This window comes from Furipterus horrens, unplaced genomic scaffold, assembly GCF_987537825.1.
Source record: "Furipterus horrens unplaced genomic scaffold, mFurHor1.1.pri manual_scaffold_10, whole genome shotgun sequence".
Taxonomy (NCBI): Eukaryota; Metazoa; Chordata; class Mammalia; order Chiroptera; family Furipteridae; genus Furipterus; species Furipterus horrens.
This window is the reverse complement of record NW_028327180.1, coordinates 62,127,153-62,154,737: the sequence shown is the minus strand read 5'-3', so window position 1 is coordinate 62,154,737 and position 27,585 is coordinate 62,127,153. Positions and strand designations below refer to the sequence as shown.

Here is a 27,585-nt window from a genome sequence, read left to right as displayed (position 1 = left end):
AGGATAATACTGGCTTCATCGAAAGAATTTGGGATTTTCCCCTCTTCTTGGATTTTTTGGAACACTTTGAGGAGTGAATGTTTTGTAGAATTCGCCTGTGAAGCCATCCGGTCCAGGGGTTTTGTGTGCAGGGAGAGTTTGGATTACTGTTTCAATTTCCTTTTTTGTTATTGGTCTGTTGAGACTTTCTACTTCTTCTTGATTCAGTTTTTGGAAGGTTGTATGTTTCTAGAAATTTGTCCATTTGTTCTAGATTGTCAAATTTCTTGTCATACAGTTGTCTGTAGTAATTTCTAACTATCATTTATATCTCTGTGGTATCAGTCGTGATTTCTCCTCTTTCATTTCTGATTTTGTTTATTTGGGTCTTCTCTCTTTTTTTCTTGATTAGACTGGCTAGAGGCTTGTCGATTTTGTTTATTTTTTCGAAGAACCAGCTCCTAGTTTTGTTGATCTTTTGGATTGTTTGTTTAGTCTCTATGTCATTTAGTTCTGCTCTGATCTTGATGATTTCGTTCCTTCTTCTTACCCTAGGCTTTGTTTGTTGTTGTTGTTCTAGTTCTTGTAGCATTATGGTTAGGTTTTTTATTTTAGATTCTTCTATCCTTTTCAGATATGCCTGTATTGCTATGAACTTCCCTCTCAGGACTGCTTTTGCTGTGTCCCACAGGTTTTGGGCTGTTGTGTGCTCATTATCATTAGTTTCTAGAAATTTCTTGATTTCTTCTTTGATGTCATTGTTAACCCATTCATTATTTAATAACATGTTATTCAATCTCCATGAGTTTGGGTGTCTTTGATTTTTTTCTCTGAGGTTGATTTCTAGTTTCAAGGCATTGTGATCTGAAAAGATGCTTGATATGATTTCAATTTTCTTGAATTTGTTGAGGCTTGTTTTGTGACCTATCATGTGGTCTATCTTTGAAAATGTCCCATGTGCATTTGAAAAGAATGTATATTTTATTTCTTTGGGGTGGAAAGTTCTATATATATATCAGTTAAGTCCGTGTGGTTTAGTGTGTTGTTCAATGCCTGTATATCCTTGGTGTTTCTTTGCTTGGATGATCTGTCTATTGTTGATAATGGAGTGTTGAAGTCCCCTACTATGAGTGTGTTGTTGTTGATATCCTTCTTGGGGTCTTCTAGTATTTGCTTTATTTATTTGGGTGCTCCTATGTTGGGTGCATATATGTTTATCAATGTTATATCTTCTTGATGGATTGTTCTTTTAAGTATTATTAAATGTCCTTCTTTGTCTCTTTTTATTGCCCTTGCTTTGAAATCCGTTTTGTCTGATATGAGGACTGCTACCCCGGCTTTTTTTTCCGGTCCGTTGGCTTCGAATATTTTTTTTATGCCTTTACTTTCAGTCTGTGTAAATCTTTTGTTTTGAGGTGTGTTTCTTGTAGACAGCAAATATGTGGGTCCTGTTTTCTTATCCATTCCGTTACCCTATGTCTTTTCATTGGAGCATTTAATCCATTTACATTTAAGGTTATTATTGACGTGTATTTATTCATTTCCCTTTGTACCTCTGTTCCTCTCCTCTCTTGTTCTTTTCTTCTTTTTTCTTAGAACACTCCCTTTAGCATCTCTTGCAATGCTGGTTTGGTGGAGATGTATTCTTTCAGTGTTCCTTTGTCTGAGAAACTCCTTATTTCACCTTCTATTTTGAATGAGAGCCTTGCTGGGTAGAGTATTCTTTTTTTTTTTTTTTTTTCTTTTTTTTTTTCAACATGAGACAGTTTGTGCTTTATTGACCTGCGACGCTCAGGCCTTGACCGCGTACTTGCGCAGTGGGTACAGCCGCTCCTTCCGCTGCTGCTTCCTGGTCTTCAAGTTCTCTTCATGCTTGTTGAGCCGGCAGCGCATGGCCCATGTCTTCTTGGGCCGCAGATCCAGGGGCTTGTACTTCTTGCCCTTGTAGAATTTCCTGAGGTTCTCTTTCTGAGTCTGGTTAATTACGGTGAGCACACGGGCGATGGATTTGCGGACAACTCGGATCTTAGAAAGTTTGGAAGCCACGCCGCCTGTCACCTTGGCAACCCGCAGCTGGGACAGCTCCACCTTCAGGTCGTCCAGCTGTTTGAGCAGCTCCTCCTTCTTCTTTCCGCGAAGGTCCCGAGCCTTAATTTTGGCCGTGTCTGAACGAGCTACCGCCGCCGCCTGCTCGAACAGAAAAAAATGGGTAGAGTATTCTTGGTTGTAGGCCTTTGTTTTTCATTGCTTGAAATATTTTTGACCATTCCCTTCTGGCTTGTAATGTTTCTGTTGAGAAATCAGTTGATAGCCTTATCGGAGCTCCCTTGTATGTTATTTGCTGTTTTTCTCTTGCTGCTTTTAGGATTCTCTCTTTGTCTTGGAATGTTGCCATTTTAAGTATGATGAGCCTTGGAGTGGGTTTTTGGGGGTTCCTCTTCATTGGAAGTCTCTGTGCTTCCTGAACTTGTATAACTTTTTCTCTCATCTGGCTCGGAAAATTTTCTGTCACTATTCCTCCTATCAGTTTTTCAATTCCATGGTCCTTTTCTTCTCCCTCTCGTATTCCTATGATCCTGATATTATTTCTTATCATGCTATCCTGTAATTCCCTTACATCTTGTTCATATTTTTTCAATCTTTTTTCATTTTGCTGTATTGTCTGGGAGTTTTTCTCTACATTATCTTCTAACTCACTAATCCGATCCTCTGCTTCGTTTAGTCTGCTTTTGACTGATTCTACTGTGTTTTTCAGTTCAGAGATTGCATTCTTAAGTTCTTCCTGGTTCTTGTTAACAGTTTCTATGTCTTTTTTTATGCTGGTGTAGTTCTCTGCAAGTTCCCTGTAATTTTCTTGGAGCTGCTGGTAACTTCCTTGGAGGTTGTCATAGTTGATTTTAAGGATGTCGAGTATATTGAGCTTCTTTACCACCATTGTTTTGAATTCCATGTCTGACATTTGGGCTATGTCTATTTCATCTATCTCTCTTTCTGAGGATTCCTCTTTTCTCTTCATTGAGGGGTTAGTTTTGCATCTTACTATGTTGGATTCTTTTTGTTTGTTTTTATTTATTTATTTATTTGTTTTTTAGGGGGGGTAGTCTGCTTTGACTTCCCTCCTTTGTGGTGTGAGATTCTTTATCGGAGATCTGGGGGTTTCAGTGGTGCAGTCTCTTTGATATCCTGAGCCTGATGTTCTTGAGTTACCCTTTATGTCGTTTGTTTATGCTGTTTGGTTATTTTTCAGATGTTCTTTGATAGGATCTTCCTTCTGGCTAGTTGGTTGAGAGTCACTCTATCAGCTTTGCCTTGAGTTCTTTTGTGGATATGCTGTTAAAAACATAAACACACAGCCCAGGCAGAAGACCCACACCCTCAAAAAGTATCCCCCACTCTATCCTGCTATCGTCAGCCAACGAGCCCGTATTAATATAAATGTAAACAGATTAGAGCATTTCTACTATAAGAAGAATAGATAAGAGTTGTTTTGGGGAGGAAAAATATAATTTTTGATAGAGGGGGTGATAGATTAATAATAGTTGAGACTGTGAAAGCCTGTAGGTAATATTTACATTGTATGTTAATAAAAATAGAAGAAAAGGATAGAAAAATGCATAATATAGTAAGAAAGTGGGATTGTATTGTATTGGGTTTATATAGTAATTATATTCTATTATTTAGAGTGATAGGGGGCTAAACTAGACACACAAACGAATAAACAACGATTAAAGAGAAAGGATGAGAAGGAGAGGTTATATGCAACACATTAGAGATAAAGTTTGTTATTCTTTTTGGAAGGGGAGAACCCCCCCCCCAAAAAAAACCTAGGAAAATAGAAGAAAGAAAGAAAGAAAAGAAAGGATATAGAAGAAAGAAAGAAAGAAGAAAGAGAAAGAAAAAAAAACCCACAACCCCCCCAAAAAAACCCAAGAAAAGAGAAGAAAGAAAAGAACAAAGAAAGATAGAAAAGAAAGAATAAAGGAGAAAGAAAGAAGAAAGAGAGAAAAAAATTGAAAAAAAAATACCCCCCCAAAAAAACCCAAGAAAAGAGAAGAAAGAAAAGAATAAAGAAAGAAAAGAAAGAATTAAGAAGAAAGAAAGAAAGAGGAAAGGGAGAAAAAAAATTGGAGAAAAAAAATAGCGATGATTTTACTCCGTTTTAGCCTTGGTGTGTTGCCTTCTTTTTCTGCGTCCGCAGCTGGTCTAGTGTGGCAGTTCAGAGGTTCTTGTTTCTTGCAGCAATGGTGTGCGCCCGCGGTTGCTGGCACGGCGCGTTCCCTTGCTGCCCGCTAGAGCCAGCTGAGGTGTCCTTGTGTGCGCGCCCCTGCACGGGCCGGGCGGCCTGAGAGCTTGCCCCGGATTGGCGCCTATTGTTGCCGGGCCGAGGTGGTTCCACGTTCCCGCCGAGGTGTCCCTGCGTGCGTCCCTGCACGCACGGGCAGACCAAGAGCTTGCCCCAGGATTGGCGCCTATTGTCCCTGGGCTGAGGTGTTTTCCACTCTCGCGCCGCCCGTGCCCTTAGTCCCGCTGAACCGAGCTCCGGGAGTTGGTCTCTCGCCTCTTAGGGCAGGGCCTTGGATACTTGTGCTCAGTGGAAGTGAGCATCTGTGAGTCGCTGCCCGCTGTTCCCATGCTGCAGCCGCCCGCCTTCCCTCACCCATCTGGGCGGCACGAACAGAGCCTGCGCTAGTGGCCTGCTTTCTGGCCTGGGGCCCGGCGCCCACGGGAGCTGTCTAGGGGTATCTGCGCACGGTCCTCTGCGTGTTCAGTGGGCCCTCCCTGTGCCCATTGGGGCACTGATCTTATGTCCGTTGGGGAGTGTCCGAGGGACGCCTGGACTCACGGCCCCGCACACCTGGGCCAGTGAGTGAGAGCACTTCCCTATGCACGCCCCCGCGACCCAAGGGTAGGGTTGGGGAGTGGACGAGTGCGCCTCTGCGCCTGCGCTCCTCAAGAATGGCCTACCACCCCCAAACTTTCCTCCCCTCTCCACCGTCCACTAGAGAAAAATATAAAGGAGAATTATGTTCTCACTTGCCCGGCAGCACGCTGTCTCCTGTCCTTCGGCGCCAATGCCACTTGGTCGAGTCCCATCTCTGCCAGCGGGCAGAGATCCGCTCTCCTCCCGACTCCTCTCCGGGACAGCCTGTGGTCGCCAAAAATCCTTTGTGTGCTTCCCGCTGCAGCTCGGGCAGCCGCCCCAGTCAGGAATCCCGTTTCGTCCCCTTTTCCTCCGCTATCCTCACTAAACAGGTTGTTCCCAGATGGATTTTCTCTAATCCAGCAGTGCCATGGCTCGACTCCTGCCAGTGTCCAGCTGCTGCTCACTGAGACGTTCTGTCTGCAATTAGCCCAAAGTGCAGACGGGTCTCGGGAGCCTGAAACCACAGCCTCTCCTCACTCCTCCGCCATCTTACCTTCCGATCTATTTTTGAAGAGAAAAAAATTACTAAATGCTTATGGCATTAATCAGAAAATGGGAAAAATATATACAGCTCTTTTAATTAGAGTATAATTAAGAGTCAGCTACAGTATTCCCTCACTTCTCACAGGTATTACGTTCTAGACCTTCCCCCCTTCCCTGCGACAGGTGAAAATTTGCGAAATAGGAACCTTACATTTATTTTAGTATTTATATATATTTTAAGGCTTTATAAACCCTTCCCACACACTTATAAACTGTTCCCAGTCCCTTATTAACCTTTCCCACTCCCTTATTAACCATTTTCACACTTTTATAAACACTACTTATGTTATTAAACATATTCTACTCTCTTACACCTACGTAACTATATCGCAGGATTTTGTGGTACGCATACAGTACCACAAAATCCTGCGATATAGTGAAAAATCCGTGATAAATAATTAAATATAATATTTTTTTAAATCCTGCAATACAGTGAGGCTGCAATAAGTGAACCGTGATATAGAGAGGGACTACTGTATTTAGTAAAACCGTTAAATTTTTATTATTTTTTTTTCTTTTCTTTTTGGTTTTAACTTCTTCCCCTATAGTTCCCAATATAGGCAGAAAATGCATCATATAATTCTGCAGAATGATTTCATTTAAATTTGTCAACTCAAGAATATCTTTATAAACACACATGAACTGTTTCTAAATTGAATTGGGAGAAGTGTACTTGTTGTTACCTTGAATTTAATTTCTAGAAATTCCCAGAGCAACACAATATATAGCTGGAAAAAATCAATATGGGCTACTAGGTAATTAAAAATGACCCTTAAAGGTGAGAATTTGAGTAATTGAAGAGAACAAAAAAATTGTTCTTTTCCTATTACAAAGGAATCTTAAATAATGTGACCAAAAATGTATTTACCTTTTCTCCTTCAGAAATTACCAATTTAAAAAATCTTATATGTAATTATATTAAAAATGCAAGTTAGAATCATAGCAATAGAAGAGATATAAATGATTTATACTGTTTTGTGTGTCTCTTTTAAAATTATCTTTCTTTTTAAACAATAGGTCAGGGGAGTGATTATTTTTCTTGTCACCAAGAATTTTAAGAATGGGATGTTTTAACTGGTATTGAGTGTTTTTTTATACCATGAAACATGAATGAGACCTTCATCAGTTTACTGTGATGAAGACTATAACTTTTTATTTTTATAAATAAAAATAACTTAGGTAATTGTTACAAATTTGGCAGGTTTTGCTGAGTTCATATGTAACACAGTCACTATATTTTGTATATATTTTCTGTGAGATATATGAGCATAAATTTGTTGGAGGAAGAGATTTTCCTTTGATTTCAAGCCATAATTTATTATTAATATATTAATTGTGGTTAGATTACAGTGTTTGAGGAGAGCATCCCTAAGCTCACCCTGAGGGTCATAATTTGCTAAAGGATGCACAAAACTCAATAGAGCTGTTTCACTTATAATTATGGTTTATTATAGTTAAAAGATATAGATTCAAATCAACAAAAGAAAAAGGTATAGGGCAGGGTCCAGGAGGCACCCAGCACCAGCTTATTCTTGTCCTTTCCCCTTGGAGTTGTGCACAGCACTTCATTCTCTCAACGAGAGCCTGTGGAAATGTGCACAGAGTGCTGCCAGTCAAGAAGCTAACCTGCACATAGACATCCAAGGTTGTTGTTTTTTTAATATGTTTTATTGATTATACTGTTGCAGTTGTCCCAATTTCTTTTCTCTTTGCTCCCCTCCACCCAGCAATCCCCCTCCCTCCAGCAGTCCCCCACCTTTAGTCCATGGGTTGTGCATAAAGCTCTTCTCAACATCTCCCCATCTATTCCCCACCCCCCTACCTTGCTTCTTAATTCCTGCACAATTTTCTTTCCTCTACCCCTTCCCCCTCCCAGCTGCCCTTCTTCCACATGCTCTCCATCCTTATGATTCTGTTCCCACTCTAGTTGTCTGCTTAGTTTACCTTTGCTCCATTCCCTAGCTTCTGTTGTTGATAATTGTGATACTGTTTTCATTTTAATGTTCATAGTTTTGAATCCTTTTTCTTAAATAAGTCCCTTTAACATTTCATATAATAATGGCTTGATGACAATGAACTCCTTCAGCTTTACTTTGTCTGGGAAGCACTTTATCTGACCTTCTACTCTGAATGATATCTTTGCTGGATAGAGGAATCTTGGTTGTAGGGCCTTGCTTTTCATCACTTTGAATATTTCCTGCCAGTCCCTTCCTGCCTGCAAAGTTTCTATAGAGAAATCATCTGACAATCTTATAGGTACTCCTTTGTAAGTAATTCTCCTCTTCTCTTTTGCTGCTTTTAAGATTATCTCCTTATCCTTAACCTTTGGCATTTTCATTATGATGTGTCTTGGTGTGGTCCTCCCTGGGTCTAGTTTGTTTGGGACTCTCTGTGCTTCCTGGACCCATATGTCTATTTCCTTCCCCAAATTAAGGAAGTTTTCCTTCATTATTTTTTCACATAATTTTTCAATTTCTTGCTCTTCCTCTTCACCTTCTGGCAACCCTATGATTTGGATGTTGGCATGTATATAGCTGTCCCACAATATTTCTAAGCCTCCCCTCTTTTTTTAAAATTCTCATTTCCTCTTTCTGCACTGGTTGACTGTTTGTTTCTTCCTTGTATTCCAATTTGTTGACTTGAACCCTGGTTTCCTTTTCTTCACACTTGTTTCATATGGATTTTCCTTCATTTCAGCCAGGATAGCCTTCATCCTTTCCCCGTCCTGTTTAATCTTTGTTGCCAGAGTTGTGAGCATCCTAATCACCAATGCCTTAAACTGTGCTTCTGTTAAACTGTCTGTCTCCTCATCCGTTAGGCATGCTACCTGCTCATTGCTTAGTCGTGCCACTGGGACCTTGATCTGCCCTGCTTCTGGGTCGTACTTCTCTGTCTCCTCATCTTTCTGTGTTTGCCTCTGTGATTTGGGCAAAGGCTGTCGCACCTCTTATGTTATAGGGGGTGGAGCCTTAGGTATTTGTCAGTACAAGGCGACCCTTCTCACCACATTGTGGCGCTGTATGTGGGGGAGAGGTCAGAGAGGGAACAATGCTGCTTGCTCAGCACTTGCCCCTTTTCCAGGCATTTCTCCCACTTCCTTATGGGACTGGTGCCTTTCTAGCTGTTGCTCTGGTCGTCGTTCCTAGGGTGAGTGGGTCTGCAGATGTTCTAGGACCATGAGAGCCCTTTAAACAAGCGGACTCTGCTGAGAGACTAGCGGTTTCTTCCTCCACCCCAACCCCTACTGGTTTGCACAGTCAGAAGCAATAAGGCTTGATTTTCCCCTGTGCTGGGACAGTGAGCTGCGAGGTCCTGTGAGGAGCCGGGAACATTCTCCAGGTGGCCCTCCCAACTTTTTAAAACGTGTAACTGCGCTTTCCACAGGCCTGCCACTGCTGCCGCCACCACACGGCATCCTCTCTGCCCCAGCCCCACCCCTCCCACCTGTCTGGATGAGTATTTCTTCTTTATGTCTTTGTTTGTTGGACTTCCATGCAGCTTGATTTTCTGGAACTTCTGGTTGTCTCTAGTTTTGAGATGGTTGTATTCTTTCTTAGTTGTGGAGGGAGACCCAGCATGTCTGCCTAGGCCTCCATCTTGGCTAGAAGTCCTAAGATGTTCAACATTCAAGGTTTTTACTATAGTCTGGTCATGTAGGGACAGCTGACCATGCACAGGCAGACCTTCAGCCTCCATCTCCTTCAGAGGACAGGCTGGCCCAGGTTCCTCCCATCCCCCAGTTACATTGTTAGTGTAAACTAACCACGTAAACAAAAGGGCTCTTATCAGTCAGGATATTCCAGAGGCTTAAAAGTTACCTCCCAGGGGCCAAGCAAGGACCAGACCTTTCTTTGAAATGTGCAAGATTTGGACACCCAAACTTGTGGAGTTAACCCTTTACTGAAAAATTGTACAATAGTTTTGGAGGCTTAAAAATATATTTATTAGGTTGCTAAAGGCTATCTAGCAAAATTAATGGTATCTTCTTTTATCAGCAGGAATTGAACTAAATATTGTATATTCATATCTAATCGAATCTTGAGCTAAGTATTGTTATTATCATCATTTTACAGATGAGAAAACTAAAGCTAAGAGACATTAATTGTTCAAGAGTTCCTTTGTTTGATATTAAGAACGTACTTTTTTAAAGTATATTTTATTGATTATATTGTTACAATAGTTCCATTTTTTTCCCCTTTGCTCCCCTCTGTCCAGCACCACCCTCCCACAGCAATTTCGCCCCCCCCCCAAGTCCATGCCCATGGGTTGTACATACAAGTTCTCTGGCTTCACCCATTCATATATTCTTCTTTTTTTTAATTAATTAATTAATTAATTATTTTAACAATAAAAAATAACAATATCTCCATCTCAGACTTAAGACCCTTTATAACCTTATAAAGGACAATGGGTGAAGGTCTCGAGCTCCTCTAGCTGCTTCAAGCTAGACGTGGTCGTCGTCCTACCTACCCTTGGGTCCAGAAATCCCTAATAAGAGTGGGGATGTGAAGGGGAGGGTGGCCTTCCCACATGGGGAAGGATCTTGCAGACTCCAGGTCATTTGGCTGACCCCGGACAACAGCGTGCTTGATTTAACAGGCTGGCATCCTTGTTGTATTCTGGAGGCAACAGATTTGGCAACAGGGTTAAAAGACATCATTCAATCCATAACCACTAGATGACAAAAGGCAGGTATTACTTTTTCAATGTCCCACATTAGGGGGAAAAAAAGGGCTTCTTTGGAGGAAGGTGTGCTAGGCACATCTCACCTGTCCAAAACCCTTTTGCCCATTATACTTAGTTTGGGCTGAGGGAAATATTTTAGGTTTACCCCCTCTCAGACCTCTGGGCCCTTTCTGTCCAAGCCATTAGGATAGAAAAGAGAAACCAGTTTTAAACTGAAGCCCACAGACCACCTCATACATCACCAACCCAGCCACTTAGTTCAGACAAACTGTTGAGTCTCAGGAGGCAGCGCTGCAGACAGGATTAAGTGAGGCCTATATGTACAGACAATCACTCAGGTAATGAGATCATAGGCTTATGCCCTTCAAAAACAGAAAACAGGTGTTAATTTATGTAACATAACCCACAAATCAATCACTAAATCTATAAGACTGTCTTATTGGAAAGACATTCAGTTGCAAGGCATTTGACATTCTTCTTGCCTGTAAATTAAACATCTTTGATGATACCACAGACATAGTTTAACTTTCAAATGAAAACAAATTTTAAATGAAAAGAAACTTTAAAGACAGTTAGCTGCACTACTTTATAGTTTACCACTGAGCATTGTGATTTTCCTTGAATCACAATTTTTCTCCCTAAGGTTACCCTCCTTGTCATTAAAGAGACTGCATTAAGTCCATTTTTAGATTTATTCTGTTCATTTGCATAAACACAAGAAGAGCAGCAAATGATCACTTATGACCTTTAGTTCTGCTTTACTGGAACTTACGCAAGGAACATTTAGGGTGACCTTCAATCTGCCCTTCAGGGCACAGAAGCTAGGCCACATACCTGCCATTCAGCCTTGCCTGTAAACACCTGTCTTTTCCAAGTCATTCAGGTTTTCCATTTTGCCTTAAGGTCCCTTCTAGTCATCTTTCAAGAAAACAACCTTCATTCTTTCCCTGGAAAGCTTGCCGTGGACCACACAACCAACCAAGGTACCAGGCCTTTTATCTCGTGGGCTTTTATTACCTTGGAAAGTCAATCCTAGTTCCTCAGGGCTTTTTGGTAACAACCACAGTCCAAGTATGTCTCCTTTAGGTATGACATTCCAGTCAGTCTTAGTCAAAAAAAAAAAAAAAAAACCTGTATTAACAACTGGTCTTATTAGTTTTATGCAAAGAAGCTTATGTCATTACTTTCTCCTTCAGAATGCCAAATTCTGGAGGAATCAGATAGGGACAAAAATATACTGTGAAGGAAAATTCTTGTCCTTCTAATATTCACTGAACTTGCATTTCCATTCTTTATAATTTCATTTTTTCTCCCACTAAAATTTTTTTTTGTTTTTCCATTACAGTTGTCCCACTTTTTTTCCCTCTTGCTTCCCCACACCCTGCCCACACCTTCTTCCACAGTCAGTCCCCACCCAGTTGTCCATGTCCATGGGCCATTTATACATGTTCTTTGGCTCTATCCTTCCCCTTCTTACCTCCCCCCTCACCCCTTGTTACTGTTCGTTTATTCCTTGTTTACATACTTGTGATTCAATTTTCCTCATTTGTTTGTGTTGTTCATTAGTTTCCTGTAACAGGTGATAGCATAAGGTATTATTCTTTTGTTGCCTGGCTTATTTTACTAAGCATAATTCTCTCTAGTTCTATCCATGTTGTTGCAAATGGTAGAAGTTCCTTCTTTCTTTCTGCTACATAGTACCCCATTGTGTAAATGTACCACAGTTTTTTTATTTATTCATCTACAGATGGGCACTTAGGTTGTTTCCAGCACTTGGCTATTGTAAATGGTGCTGCTATGAACGTAGGGGTGCATAGGTTCTTTTGAATTGATGTTTCAGGATTTTTCAGATATAATCCTAGCAATGGAATTGCTGGTTCAAAAGGCAGTTCCACTTTTAGTTTTTTGAGGAAATTCCAAACTGTTTTCCAAGGTGGCTGCACCAGTCTGCATTACCACCAACACCAGGGTTCCCATTTCTCTGCATCCTTGCCAGCACAAGTTGTATGTTGACTTGTTGATGATGGCCATTCTGACTGGTGTCAGGTGGTATCTCATTGTAGTTTTTATTTGCATCTCTCTAATGGCTACTGATGTTGAGCATTCTTTCATATGTCTATGGATCCTCTGTATGTTCTCTTTGGAAAAGTGTTTGTTCGGGTCCTTTGCCCATTTTTTAATTGGGTTGTCTGTCTTTTTGGTGTTGAGTTGTATAAGTTCTTTATATATTTTGGAGATCAATCGCTTGGCTGAGGTTTCATTGGTAAATATATTTTCCCATATGGTTGGTTCCCTTTTCTTCTTGCTGATGTTTTCTTTTGCTGAGCAGAAACTCTTTAGTTTGTTGTAGTCCCATTGGTTTATTCTTTTCTTTATTTCCCTTGCCTTAGGAGATATATCAGTGAAAATATTGCTACGTGGGATATCTGAAATTTTCCTGCCTATGTTTTCCTCTAGGACTTTCATGGTGTCATGGCTTACATTTAAGTCTTTGATCCATCTTGAGTTTATTCTGGTGTATGTTGTAAGTTCGTGGTATAGTTTCATTTTTTTGCACGTCCTTGTCCAGTTCTTTCAACACCATTTGTTGAAGAGGCTCTTTTTACCCCATTTGATGTTCCTTCCCCCTTTGTAAAATATTAGTTGACCATATAGACCTGGGTTTATTTCTGGGCTCTCTATTCTGTTCCATTGATCTATATGCCTGTTCTTATGCCAGTACCAGACTGTTCTGATTACCATGGCCTTGTAGTATAGTTTAATATGAGGTATTGTGATTCCTCCTACTATGTTCTTTTTCCTCAAGATTGCTGTGCCTATTCAGGCTCTTTTTTGGTTCCATATAAATTTTTATAGTATTTGTTCTAGGTCTGTAAAAAATGTCATTGGTATTTTAATAGGGATTGCATTGAACCTATAAATTGCTTTGGGTAGTATGGACATTTTAATGATGCTTATTCTTCCCATCCATGAACATGGTATATGCTTCAACTGATTTGTATATTCCTTAATTTCTTTCTTCAGTGTTATGTAGTTCTCTGAGTACAGGTCTTTTACCTCCTTGGTTAAGTTTATTCCTAGGTACTTTATTTTTTTGTTGTTGCTATGGTAAATGGGATTTTTCTTTTAGTTTCTATCTCTGAAATTTTATTGTTGGTGTACAGAAATGCCTTCAATTTCTGAATATTGACTTTGTACTCTACTATTTTGCCGAATTCACTTATTAGGTCGAGTAGTTTTTTTGTGGAGTCTATAGGGTTTTCTATGTACACTATCATGTCATCTGCAAATAATGACAGTTTTACTTCTTTTTTTCAAATTTGGATGCCTTTTATTTCTCTTTATTGTCTGATTGCTGTGGCTAGAACTTCCAAGACTATGTTGAATAGGAGTGGAGAGAGTGGACATCCTTATCTTGCTCCTGACCTCAGGGAGAATGCTCTCAGTTTTTGCCCATTGAGTATGATTTTAGCTTCAGGTTTCTCGTATATGGCCTTTATTATGTTGAGGTATACTCCCTCTATTCCCAGTTTGCTGAGAGTTTTCATCATCAATGGGTGTTGTACTTTATCAAATGCTTTTTCTGCATCTATCGATATGATCATGTGGTTTTTGTCTTTCATTTTGTTTATGTGTTGTATTACATTTATTGATTTGCAAATATTAAACCATCCTTGCATCCCTGGGATGAATCCCACTTGATCGTGGTGTGTGATCTTTCTAATGTGTTGCTGGATCCGGTTTCCAATATTTTGTTGAGGATTTTAGCATCTATGTTCATCAGCGATATTGGTCTCTAGTTTTCTTTCTTTGTTGTGTCTTGACCTGGTTTTGGAATTAGGGTAATACTGGCTTCATAGAACAAGTTTGGGAGTCTTCCCTCTTCTTGGATGTTTTGGAATAAGCTGAGGAGGATAGAAGTTAGTTCTTTCCTAAATGTTTTGTAGAATTCACCTATGAAGCCATCCGGTCCAGGGCTTTTGTGTGCCAGGAGTTTTTGATTAGTGCTTCAATTTCACTAGTTGTTATTGGTCTGTTCAGGCTTTCTGCTTCTTCTTGATTCAGTTTTGGAAGATTTTATGTTTCCAGGAATTTTTCCATTTCATCTAGGTTGTCAATTTTCTTGCCATACAGTTGTTCATAATAATTCCTTACAATTCTTTGTATTTCTGTGGTATCGGTTGTGATTTCTCCTCTTTCGTTTCTGATTTTATTTATTGGGATCCTCTGTCTTTTTTTCTTGATGAGCCTGGTTAAAGGCTTGTCAATTTTGTTTATCTTTTCAAAGAACCTGCTCCTACTTTTGTTGATCTTTTGGATTGTTAGTTTAGTCTCTATGTCATTTAATTGTGCTCTGATGTTGATGATTTCCTTCCTACTACTTGATCTGGGCTTTGCTTGTTGTTCTTCCTCTAGTTCTTATAGCTGTAGGGTTAAATTTTTTATTAGAGATTCTTCTAGCTTTTTTAGGTAGGCCTGTATTGCTATGAACTTTCCTCTCAGGACTGCTTTCACTGTATCCCATAGGTTTTGGGTTGTTGTGTGTTCATTATCATTGGTTTCCAGAAACTTCTTGATTTCTTCCTTGATGTCATTGTTAACTTATTCATTATTTAATAGCATGTTATTCATTCTCTATGAGTTTGAATGTTTTTGAGTTTTTTCATAATGGTTGATTTCCAATTTTAAGCCATTGTGATCTGAGAAGATGCTTGTTATAATTTCAATTTTCTTGAATTTGTTGAGGCTTGTTTTGTGTCCTACCATGTGCTCTATCTTTGAAAATGTTCCATGTGCACGTGAGAAAAATGTATATTTTGCTTCTTTGGGGTGAAAAGTTCTATATATATCAACTAAGTCCATTTGTTCTAGAGTGTTGTTCAGTGCTTCAATATCTTTGGTGTTTCTTTGCTTCGAAGATCTGTCCATTGTTGACAATGGGGTGTTAAAGTCCCCTACTATGAGTGTGTTGCTGTCTATATCTTTCCTGGAGTCTTTCAAAATTTTCCTTACATATTTGGGTGCTCCTGTGTTCGGTGCATATATTTTTACAAGGGTTATATCTTCTTTATGGATTTTTCCCTTAAGTATTATGAAATGTCCTTCTTTATCTCTTTTTATGAACTTTGCTGTGAAATCTGTTTTGTCTGATGTAAGTATTGCTACCCCAGCTTTTTTTATGTCCATGTCCTTGAAATACTTTTTTCCATCCCTTCACTTTCAGTCTGTGTAGATCTTTTGTTCTAAGGTGGGTCTCTTATAGACAGCATATATGTGGGTCATGCTTTCTAATCCATTCAGCTACCCTATGTCTTTTGATTGGAGCATTTAATCCATTTACATTTAAGGTTATTACTGATAGGTACTTATTTATTGTCATTTTCCCCCTTTGTACTTGTGTTCCTCTGTGTCTCTCTCTGTTTCTTCATCTTCTTAAAGCATTCCCTTTAGCATCTCTTGCAATGCTGGTTTGGTGGAGATGTATTCTTTTAGCCTTCTTTTGTCTTGGAAACTCTTTATTTCACCTTCCATTTTGAATGAGAGCCTTGCTGGGTAGAGTATTCTTGGTTGTAGGCCTTTCTTTTTCATTGCTTGGAATATTTTTTACCATCCTCTTCTGACTTATAGTGTTTCTGCTGAGAAATCTGATGATAGCCTTATTGGAGCTCCCTTGTATGTTATTAGTTTTTCCTCTCTTGCTCCTTTTAGGATTCTCTCTTTGTCTTTGAATGTTGGCATTTTAATTATGATGTGTCTTGAAGTGGGCCTGTTTGGGTTCATCTTCATTGAGATCCTCTGTGCTTCTTGGACTTGCGTGACTTTTTCTCTCCTCATGTTAGGGAAGTTTTCTCTCATTAGTTTTTCAAAGAGGTTTTCTATCCCTTGTTCTTCTTCTTCTCCTTCTGGAATTCCTATGATTCAGATATTATTACATTTTATGTTGTCCTGCAGCTGTCTTAGAACCTCTTCATTCCTGGTCAGTCTTTTTTCATTTTGTTGCACTGTCTGGGAGTTTTGTCTATGTTGTCCTCCAGCTCACTGATACGATCTTCTGCTTCCTCTATCCTGATTTTAATTCCTTCTACTGTGTTCTTCAGTTCAGAATTTGTATTCTTCATTTCCTCCTTGCTCTTATTGATAGCTTCTAGGTCCTTTTTCATGCTGGTGTAATTCTCAGTAAGTTCCTTATAATTTCCCTGGAGTTCTTTGTAGTTTTCCTTGAGCTCGCTGAGCTCATTGATCTTTTCCATAATCCATGTTTTGAATTCCATATCTGATAGTTTGCTCCCCTCTATTTCATTTAGCACTCTTTCTGGGAATTCTACCTTTCCTTTTGATGGGGGGTTGTTTCTCTGTCTCCCCATTTTTGTGACTCCTGTTGTTTGTTGGTGCTTCTTAGAATAATCTGCACCTCCTGGATCTGCCCCTGGTGGCGTCAGATCGTGTACCAGTCTGGCCCTAGGCAGCCTGTTGGAGACTTCCAGGGATCTACTGCCTTTGTCTGTCTCTTTTAGTTGTTAATCTATTCAATCTGTAATTAGCCATCAGGCTAAAGGACCGAGGTGTGGCAGCTTAATTCCTGTAGGCAGGGCTTTTGCTTCCCCTCAGACTGACAGCACTCAGAGGGGAATGGTCTGCCTGCAGTGTCGGGATGAGTCAGCACTGGGACCCGGTCAGCTGCTCCCCCAGTTCTCCCCTCAAAGCCACCACATCAAATTCTCCCCAAGTGTCTCCAGTCCTCCCTGCCTTCCCTCTGCTTGAGCCCAGGGTAAGTGGGGGCCAAAATATTTTTATACATGATCTGCTTAAGAGCTCTTTTTCTCCAGCTGTTTCTCTCCAGCTAGCAAGAGACCCTATAGTTTTTCACTTTTCACAGCTGGATACTATTTTACTTTCCACTCTGTTGCTGTAGGCTGGGAAGCTCAGCTGGGGGTTTAGACCCTGCCCTTCTCAGGGGGAACCCCCGGCTGCTGAGCTGTTTCTCAGTCCCTTCAGCTGCCACCTGTGTGAACCCAGGCAGCCCTTCCACGTCTCCGCATTCCCTACCAGTCACGTTGTGATGTAGCGGCCTTTTCTGTCTCTCCATGGTTATAAGAGTTTTCTCCAGCTAGTGTTTGGTTGGTTATTCCAGATGATTTCTCCAAAATTAAGTTGTAAATCCAGATTAATCCTGGGAGGAGGTTAGTGTAGCTTCCACTTACTCCTCTGCCATCTTGGATCTCTCAAGAACGTACTTTTTGATAAAAATATATTGTTAAGACTTTCTCTTAGTTAATTTAGTCATGTTTTTAAATGGTTTTGATTTACAGGTATTTTTTAGTAGTCAAAGCTCATATTTTCTTTTACTATTTGTTCACTAGCTTTTTGGCATTGGAAGTGCTTCCTCATCCTAAGATTAAGGGAACACATTTCTGTCCAGTTGTCTTATATTTTCTTCTCACTATCTCCTCTTTCTCTCTAACCATTTAACATCTAAGATCTACTTTAGTATAAATAGTAAAGTTTTCACCATTAAATCTGATTTTCTTAGTAACTGCTCAGTAAATGATCTTACTATTCAAAATATGGTCTGTGATTAGATAAGGAGTTGTGCCAAAATATAGATAGTATATTTACCAAAATCAATGGGAAACATCATTCTTAATGGTGAATATTAGAAATTTCCTTTACGAAATTAAGAAAAAAACAAGGATCTCACTACACTTGCTTCTGTTTGTACTGGGAGTCCACAGAAGTGCAACATGACAGAAAAAATAAAAGGTGTAGGATGAGAGTGGAATACAAAGCTATTTTAATTTGCAAATGATGTGATACGATTGCCTACATAAAAACATGATAGAATGTACAAAAAATTATGAAATTAATTGATGAGTTTAGTAAGACAAACATGCAAAAATCAAATGTCAACACAAAAATACAAAATATTATTTTAAAATAGGATACTATTTCCTGTAGCAATAGAAAACACAAAGTACTAGGAATAAATCCAACAAAATATAGGAAAGTCTACACCCCTATTAAAATGCATTAAATTAAACCTTTATCAATAAAAATATACCATGTTTATGAATAAAATGCAATATCTTATAGATGCCAATTCTGCTGCTGTAAATGATTTAGAGGTTCCTGGAAATTCCAATAAACATACCATCATAGCTTCTCTTATGGAAGCTGGTAAAGTATTTCCAAAATTTATATATAGATGCCAATTGCCAAAAATAGCAAAAATATTCTTGGAGAATGAATAGATGAAGCTGGAAGCAAAGACAGAGGAACATGCAGAGGAGAATAATATGGGAATTCTGCTCTAACAGAGATAAAGACCAATTATGAAACTACAGTGGCTGAGACATTTTGACATATTGGAAGATTTAGACAGACCAAAAGAATAAAATACAGAGCCATAACCAGGCCCATGCCTACATGGAAACCTGATGTCTGACCATGTGTCATTGCATGCCAGTAGACAGACAAAGTTAACTGCTCAGAAAAATGTGATGATGCATTTGGTTTTCCACATGTATAAAAATGAAATTAAATACCATCTTTGTATAATTTCTAAAACTCAATTCCAGACAAAATAAAGAGTGACAGATCACAAATAACACTTTCAGAGAATACGTGTGAATGTATCTTTAGGACTTCAAGACGGAAATGATTTCGGAAACACTTTTTTGTGCCTTTTTTTAGAAGGCAGAGGAACAAGATCTGATAGAGAGGTCTGACATGGATCTTAGAACTGGGCTTGATCAAATCTCGTCTTTGTGTGATGTTTCCTTTAATACTTGAGTTGTATTAGATTATATAACACACGTACATCTATAGTGTGCATAGACACATAACATTTGTTTTTATGAAAATAGTTCATAATTTTAAAATGAAAATAAAACAAAAAAGGAGTGGTAAAATGAGCATTATTTGTGTAATTGGAAAACTTAAGACAATCTGAAAAATACTTATTATGACAATAAAAGAGTTTTTATTGGCCTGTTACAAAACTATATGAAATTTTTTGCTTTCCAATGCATAAAAAAACAACCATTTGCAAACTATTAAGAAAAAAATGTATATTGAACATAGCAAAAAACTAAATAAAATAAAATTTTTAAAGATAAAATACCTAGGAATATATTTACAAAGGAATGTACAAAACTTATAAAAAGAAAAATTTATAACTACACAGAGAGTCATAAAAAAGGTTTAAATAAATGGAAAGACATTTCCTGGTTTGGAATAGGAATAGTCAATATTATAAAATGACAATTATCTGTATATAAATGTAATGTGATCTGCCAAAAAATGCCAGTAGAATTTTTATTTCTTTTTTTATTAGGCATACTGATTACAGAGCCCATATGGAAAAATCAACATAAGAAATTCTTTGTTAAAAAAAAAAAGTGAGGAGAGTGAACACTATCAGATATTATGACATTTCATAGTAGATAAAGCAGCTTGTGCTGGTACTTGAATATGAAGACAGGTCGATGGAAGAATTCCATTTATAACCAGGAAATGCTATGGAAATGTAGTATGCACTAGAAGCTGCACCTATAATCAGTGGAAAGAAATGAAGTATTCAGTAACAAAAATCATAAGAATCTGATTCTGTACCTTAGAATCAGAACAAACCAAAATGATTTGTACATTAACATGTTTTGTTTTGTTTTATTGGCTTTTTTCTTCTCTTTTAGTCTTTTAATAGGGAATGCCTATTATTCTAGATATGATATTTATAAATATTTAAGGAAAAGTCATATAAAATTAACAACTCATAATTAAATATCAGTCAGAAAATTACAACAATGAGAAGGTAAACCACAATCAATGAAATTACTTGCAACATATATGGCAAAGTAATTTCTAATATATACTGATTTATACTGGTATTTTCACACACATACACACACACACCCTACTGGATAGCAGTTTCTCTGACAATAGGATTTCTGTCTAATGCATTTTCCACACAGCACCAAGTTGAGTGCATTGTACGTTATAGGCATTCAAACATTTGTTGTATGAATGAATAAGCATTTGTTGTATAAAATACTTATTTGTTGGACAATCATCTTGAGACAGAGTAGAAGGCAATTGAGCTCCAGAAGTAGAGAAGAGGAATTAATTTGGGTTAAGGATGAAATTGCCTTCACTGAGTAAAAGAAAATATGACTATGCAAATATAATTATGGCAAAATATGTTTCCTTTTTGGTACATGATACTTTGAATTCCTATATAAAATAGATTATGTGGAAATAAAATAGTTAAATTATGTATCAGTTATGATGAATCTACTTTGAAGTCTGGTTACAGTCATATCCGATGATTTCATGCAAGTCCTGAAGTCATGGACTTCAAAGGGCCAGATCCAGCAGTTTTAGCAATATGACTATTTAATCTAAAATTCTGCTACTTCACTAAGAAGCCAGCAGATGACCCAGGAGGCATTTGGCAAAAAAAATAATTGGCTAGTCTCAACTTACTGAAGAAGTCCTTTTTAGAGGAGAATAAAATGTTTGCCTTTTATTTTGCATTGATGTGTATCAGTATATCTACTAGAAGAACAAGAAGACATATTTTAAAGGGAAAGTAGAGGAACAGTAAGAAGTAATAAATGAGGACTTCTGGCCAAGATGGATGCCTAGACTGACACGCTCCATCTGCCTCCACAACTAAGAAGGAATACAACTACCACAAAACCAGAAATAACCAGAAGTTCCAGAAAATAAATGGAAGTCCAACATATGAAGTTATAAAGAAGTGGTGCTCATCCAGACGGGTAGGAGGGGTGAAGCCGGAGCAAAGATGTCAAGCTGTGCTGGTGGTGGCAGCAGCAGCAGCGGAGACAGCAGCAGGATGTCAGTAAGCACAGGCACCCGTATTTAAGGGGAGGCAAGAAGAGCCTGGGAGCACTCCTGGCTGCAGACCAGACCCATCAACTTGCGATTCCAACACCAGGAAAGGCAGACCTCTTTTGCCTTGGACTGTGAGACCCAGAGGGGCTAGGGACGGAGGAGGAGGCTCTCGGTCTCTCAGCAGAGAGTGAGTGGCAGGAATCCACCTTGGACCCCCACCCCCACAGAAAATGACACAGTGTGGTGAGAAGAGTCGCCCGGTAGTGACGAGTGCACGGTGTTCTTCCCCCTATAGCGTAGGAGGTGTGACAGCCCTGCCCAGGAAGCAAAGATAAACACAAAACTGTCAGGATGGAACAGATCATGATAGAGATCTCAGTGACACAGTTGATCAGACAGCAAGTAACTAATCTAAGGAAGCAACAGATAGGAAATCTTCTGAGGCACAGTTCAGAGCTTTGGTTATATGAATGCTTACAGACCTACAGCAGATCTTAAACAAGACAGGGAAGGAATGAAGGCTAGTCCTGCTGAAATGAACAAAAACACATATGAAACTAGTGGTGAGGGAAAGAAAACCAGGGGTCAAATCAACAAATTGGAACATGGGGAAGGAATAAACAGTTGTCCAGTGGAGAAAGAGGAAACAAAAAGTGAGGAAAATAAGGAGAGACTCAGAAACCTATTGGATAGCTATAAGTGGGCCAACATCTGAATCATAGGATTGCCAGAAGGTGAGGAAGAAGAACTAGAAATTGAAAAGTTATGTGACAAAATAATGAATCAGAACTTCCCTAACTTGGGGAAGGAAATAGACTTACAGGTCCAGGAAGCACAGAGTTCCAAAAAAACTGGACCCAGGGAGAACCACACCTAGACACATTATAATCAAAATGTCAAAAATTAAGGATAAAGAGAGAATCTTAAAAGCATCAAGAGAGAAGAAGAGAATTACATACAAGGGGGTCCCAATAAGACTATCAGCTGACTTCTCAAAAGAAACTCTGCATGCAAGAAGGCGCTGGCAAGAAATATTTAAAGTAATGAAAATCAAAAACCTACAACCATGATTACTCTGTCCAGCAAAGCTGTCATTCAGAATAGAAGGGCAGAGAAAGTACTTACAGGACAAAGTAAAATTGAAGGAGTTCATCAGATCCAAACCACTGTTGTATGAAATGTTAAAGGGACTTGTTTAGGAGAAAGAGGATCAAAACTATGAACATTAAAATGAAAACTGTATCACAACAACCAACAACAGAAGCTAGGGAACCAAAACAAAGACAAACTTAGTAGGCAACGAGAGTGGGAAAAGAATTATAGGTATGGGGAACATTATGGGGGGAGGTCAGCGGGAGGGGGAAGGAGGGGAAGGGAGGGAGGTGGTACAGGCATTAAGAAGCATAGTAGGAGGGAGTGGAGTAGACAGGAAGATGTTGAAAAGAACTATATGCACAAGCAATGGGCATGGACTAAGGAGGGGGACAACTTGAGGGAGGGGGGGCCCTGGGAGGAGGGGAACAAAGGAAAAAGAAATTGGAACTGTTAACAACATAATCAATAAAGCATATAAAAATTATTAATAGTTTTTTTTTAAGTAAGGAATGAAGATAAAGGCAAATAAATCCTCACCTAGGACTGTTAGGGTGGGAAAGTGTGAAATAATAACAGATTACTCTAAGTAGATAAAAATAAATATAAATTTACCTCTAGAACTCCTTAAAATGTTCAAAATTAATTACTCTGTTATTAATGCTCCTTAACCCATTAAAATTGGTGATGGCTACGTGTAAATTTCATGTCCCCAGTTTGTACTCTTCAGAATTCCCTAGAGCATAAGCCCTAAGTGTCTTCCTCTAACACACATGCCTTGATTAAGGTTAGAAACTACTCAGTGGGCAGCTGGAGAGAAAAAGTGTGTTAGAGACATGCAGACTTGGACCTGGATCCTCATCATGCCAGCTACTCACTGAATGAACTTCAGGCAAGTCAACCTACTGAACTCATTTGCTTCATTCCTAAGATTTGGATACGTTTCCCTTCCAACATTCCTTATTAGGTTGGCAATGTCCTAATTGCATGGTGCAGTGGCTGGCACAATACCAAGTGAATGAATAATACTTAGTCATATTATAATTTTTATGAAAGTTTTAATGTAAAAGGAGATGTTCAGCTCCTCATGGCCGTACATCTCTCAGTTCATTCAAGCAGTGGTTTCACATTGTTCCAAATCTCATTGGATTGGCAGGAAGTGTGCATACTATGGAGAGTCTTAGAGACCGCTGATGTGGCTTTTATATTGGCACTTTATGTAGACAGTGATACCAGTTAGAGTAATAAGGAGTTTGTTCAAGTTAATAATGATAATGGGACATAGCCCGTACAGATGTGGCTGCACTTCAGCACCAGAGTCTCTCCAAATGTAGGTTTGGATGTCGTAGTGAGTAACATAGAAGAGGGAAAAAAAAAATCACCCAGCTAATGAAGAGTCTGTCCTTCTGTTTGCATGTCTCTAACGTATCTTGGCAAATTTATGTTCTAGAGTGGCGCAAGCAACCCTGCTTGAGCAGAGTATAAGTAGACTTTTCAGGCTACTGTTTCTCTAAGTCAGTAAGAGACCGTGTGAGTTTCAACTTTCCATCAAATTTACAGAATATTTAGTTGTATCTATAATTCTATATCAGTTCATACATCTGTGGCCATTTATTTAATAAGGTATTGAACTAAATAATTCAAGGAATTAAAAAGAAAATATGACAACTCTTGTTTTCTGAACACTAAAATTCTAGGTAGTGATAGTTTATATATGAGTATATTACTTAAAGTTCGCCAGAACTAGAAGGTAGTTCTGATATGTCCTACATTCCATATATTTGAAGGACCAAGAAGTTAAGAATCATGAGACATACATGCTAGAATTTTTGCAGAGTCCTCTTTTTAAGAAAGATTTTATTTATTTATTTTTAGAGAGAGGGAAACAAAGGACGAAGGAGAGGGAGAGAAACATTGGTGTGAGAGATGTCAGTGGGCTGCCTCTCACACACCCTCAACTGGGGACCTGGCTAGCAACCCAGGCAAGTGCCCAGACTGGGAATTGAACTGGTGACCTTTTGGTTTGCAGGCCGGTGCTCAATCCACTGAGCCACACCAGCCAGGGCTGAAGAGTCCTTTATACAGGAAGACGGTCTTAAAATTGAGTTGTATTTGTAAATACAGATAAACTGGGAAAAGCCTTCTGATAGGAAAACCCTGGGCAAATTGGTAGGCTGGAATGAACTGTTACCGTGAAAATTAGATTGAAGTCAGATTACAGATCCTTTGCAAAACAGGATAAAAAGTTCATTGGTTCTCTGAATTTTAAGTGAGTAAGAATGTAAGACTTATCTAGAAAATGTATTCAAATGCAGTTTCATAGGCCTTATCACTAAATATTCTTTTTCAATCAGTTGGCATAGGGCCCAAGAATCTGCACCTTCACTCTGCCTTCCAATCCTGATGCACATAGTTCATATTTTCATTATCATTTCTCATAGGAAAATTAAAAGATTTTGCCTAGGAAATTAGTTGTTTTGTATTAATGTACTAACGTCATTAAACCAAGGCAAAGAATTAAGGGGCAGAAGGTCAGCAGGGCAGACATTACAATATTCCAGAAATGAAGAGAATCAGTGCTTGTCTTGGCTGACATCAGTAGATGTGGGAAGGGAGACATGGGTAGGAAAGTTTTAAGGCGTGTGGAGCTAACAGGATCCAGGCATTTATTAGCTGCATGAGGACAAAGAGTAGAATGTTCCAACTCTGATAGATAATGAACTTCTTGAGGGTAGGAACTGGATCTGACTCAGTTTTCAGACTCCAGTGTAGTGTAGTGCCCAGCATGCAGTGGGTTCTCAACAAGTGTTGGTTGAATTGCTAGATAAACCTGTTACCTAATGCAGAGCAAAGTCAAGGAGAATCTTTTTGTACCGCTACTCTTTTTTGACCTCTAATTTTTTTACATTGTTGCTAACTTCCTTTTCATTGTCTTATGATTTGCATTATAATAGAGGTACATGTTTAATTTGTTTTGTGTAAATTAAAATAATTGAAATTATTTCAAAATAAAAGTAATGAAAATATCTCATATGTCTTAATATTAGGCTGCTTTCCATGAGCACACAGCAGTGGAGTTTCATCAGATCAGATATAACCACTGAATTGTGTGAAATTAAGTGTCATTTTGTGGAAATACAATCCACTTCCAGTTAGATATTGTTACAGCTTATTTCTTTTTTAAATTGATTTTTTCATATAATATGTGACTTTTAGTGGGAACTTACTAGTATATATCATGATAAAATGTTTAATGTGTTCAGCACAAATTCAGATTTTTTTAAAATTATACAAATAATGTGAGTGAATTCATAAATGCTCTCCTTTGTAACTCTTTGAACATCAAAAGGGACTATCTTCAAAATCCAAATGCTCTCCAGCTTTCCGCAGGATATCACAAAACTTCCTGGCAGGCACTTTTAAACAAGTTGAGGAGTTTTATAAGATAAAAATATTTTTTCAGTTGGCTTGACAACCATGTTGTACGATGTTAGTGGAGAGTTTATTTGCCCAAGGCTCTTTGTCAAAATGAGTTTAAACTGAGATTATTAAAATGCAGCACGGTCACACAGCATGAAGAGAGGTGTTGCGAATGTCTTACTTCAAGAATGCTTTCCATATAGTGCATGCGACTTGGTTATGGGACTACACGTGCATTTCTGCTAACAGAGAGGAGACATTTGTAATTATTAAGAAACAATAAATAACTAGCATCAATCAAGAATTTGGAACCAGTTCGGTGGTCTAGAGGTCTCTCAGCTTGACCACAGGCTGTGTGGGTCTGAGTTGCAGCTGCACCCCAAACTCAGCGCCTCCCTCATCTGTGAGCTAGAAGTAATGGTAATAGGAACATTATGGGATTATTGTGAGGAGTAAATGATATCACCGCTGTAAGTGATTAATATAGTGACTGGAACAAATAAAGGTTCACAATTAATTGTTATATTTCAAATCTGTAGAATCAGGCCTAAGCAGTGTCTCCTGATGATAATTGCAGATGTGTGATAAAAAGCTTTGTCCCAATTTAATGACCATCCTTTCTGTTACAATTGAAAGAGCTTTAGGAAAATGTAACTGATTCAATGCTTGAATCACCAGATCTCTCCGTGGCTGTAGCTAATTTCTTACATGAGAATCGGGTTCCCAAAAGGAAAATGCTCATCTGGATGAGAAGTTGTAATCTTCCCAATTTAGAAAATCACGTTAGACCACTTTGGGAAAGTGTCCAAATTGCTGAATCTTGGAAGCAATCTTCCTTCTTCTCTCAAACGGCCACATTATTTAATACGTTTTATTATTTCTGAAAAAGACCAATTGCCTTTCAAAAATAATAGTCTTTGTGTGTGGTTTGAAAGACTGCACACTGCGGATGGAAGAGCTGAGCACTTTCCACGGGGCCAGCGCCTGTCGCTGGGAGCCGGTAACCCAGCTATGGTGCTGCCGAGGTAGTCATGGCGGGAGGCGACAGCCATGCTGGCAGGATCTGCCTCACCACCGGCAGTCAGAAACACAGAAAGGCCTTTTCCTCCACCCGGGAGATTGTGCCCTATTTACAATTTCTTATTGTAATCTAATGCGCGAAGAAAGGGAATTCTTGCCATTATTATGTCCTTGGTTTTCCTAAAGTCCACAACTTTCACCGAAGTCAGCAAATACAACAGATCACTTTTAATGATGTTACTGCTTTGTGTTTTTTGACAAATTAGAAGAAGAGAAAATTCTCTGATTTATGGCCCCCGTGAAAAGAACAGTTATGAGCTCCTACCATAGTCCAGCAGCATGCCAGGCTTTTTACATCATCCTCGTGCAGACTTCACAGCCGGTTAGGAAAGTATTTTAAACAAATGAGGAAACTGAGGCACATTCATTTCTTTAGTATTTCAGTTGACTCTGTTCACATGAATAAGGAGATACACAATTCAGATCTCTTTCTAACTCCAGCATTTTTCATTCTGCCCCTAGAAATTGAACTGGCCCACACCTACACGATGTCATCTCTTATATTTCCGCTTTATCTTCAAAGTGTGAAAAACATATAACTTCTTATTCTGTCAATCATCCTATTAATCTGTGTGGTTATAAGCCCTATTGGCCCTGGCTGGTTTAGCTCAGTGGATTGAGCGTCGGCCTGCGAGCTAAGTGTCGCTGGTTCGATCTTCCAGTCAGGGCACATCAGAGAAGGAAAACTCTGACTCCAAAAAACCTCCGCTGCCTTGCGGCATACCTCTTCAGGGGAAAGGCTAAGGGAGTAAACCCCGACAGAAAATCCGGAGCTGGAGTCCCTAAGGCGGTTTGACGTTGTAGTCAACACCGGCAACTCCTGCGGCGCACCTGAAGCCAAGCTGTATTGACTCCGTCTTTCCCTTGGACCCTTCAGCTGCGAAGAGAGGGGGGGTCTGCTGCATGGGCAACAGCAGACCCTCCATATCACCCTGCCCAGGCTCTGTAGCTTCAGCGTCATCGCAAGATGTCGATTCAACACGGGAGGAGACAGATACGATGTCACT

General features: G+C 39.1%; 1 protein-coding gene and 1 pseudogene across 1 annotated transcript in view; one reads left to right on the top strand and one right to left on the bottom strand.

Annotated features, from left to right (window-relative positions):
• ADAMTS19 (ADAM metallopeptidase with thrombospondin type 1 motif 19) overlaps positions 1-27,585 on the top strand; it is a 294,467-nt gene that overhangs the window by 148,720 nt on the left and 118,162 nt on the right. The window lies entirely within an intron of this gene.
• Positions 1,738-26,550, bottom strand: LOC150000454 (large ribosomal subunit protein uL29 pseudogene; annotated as a pseudogene).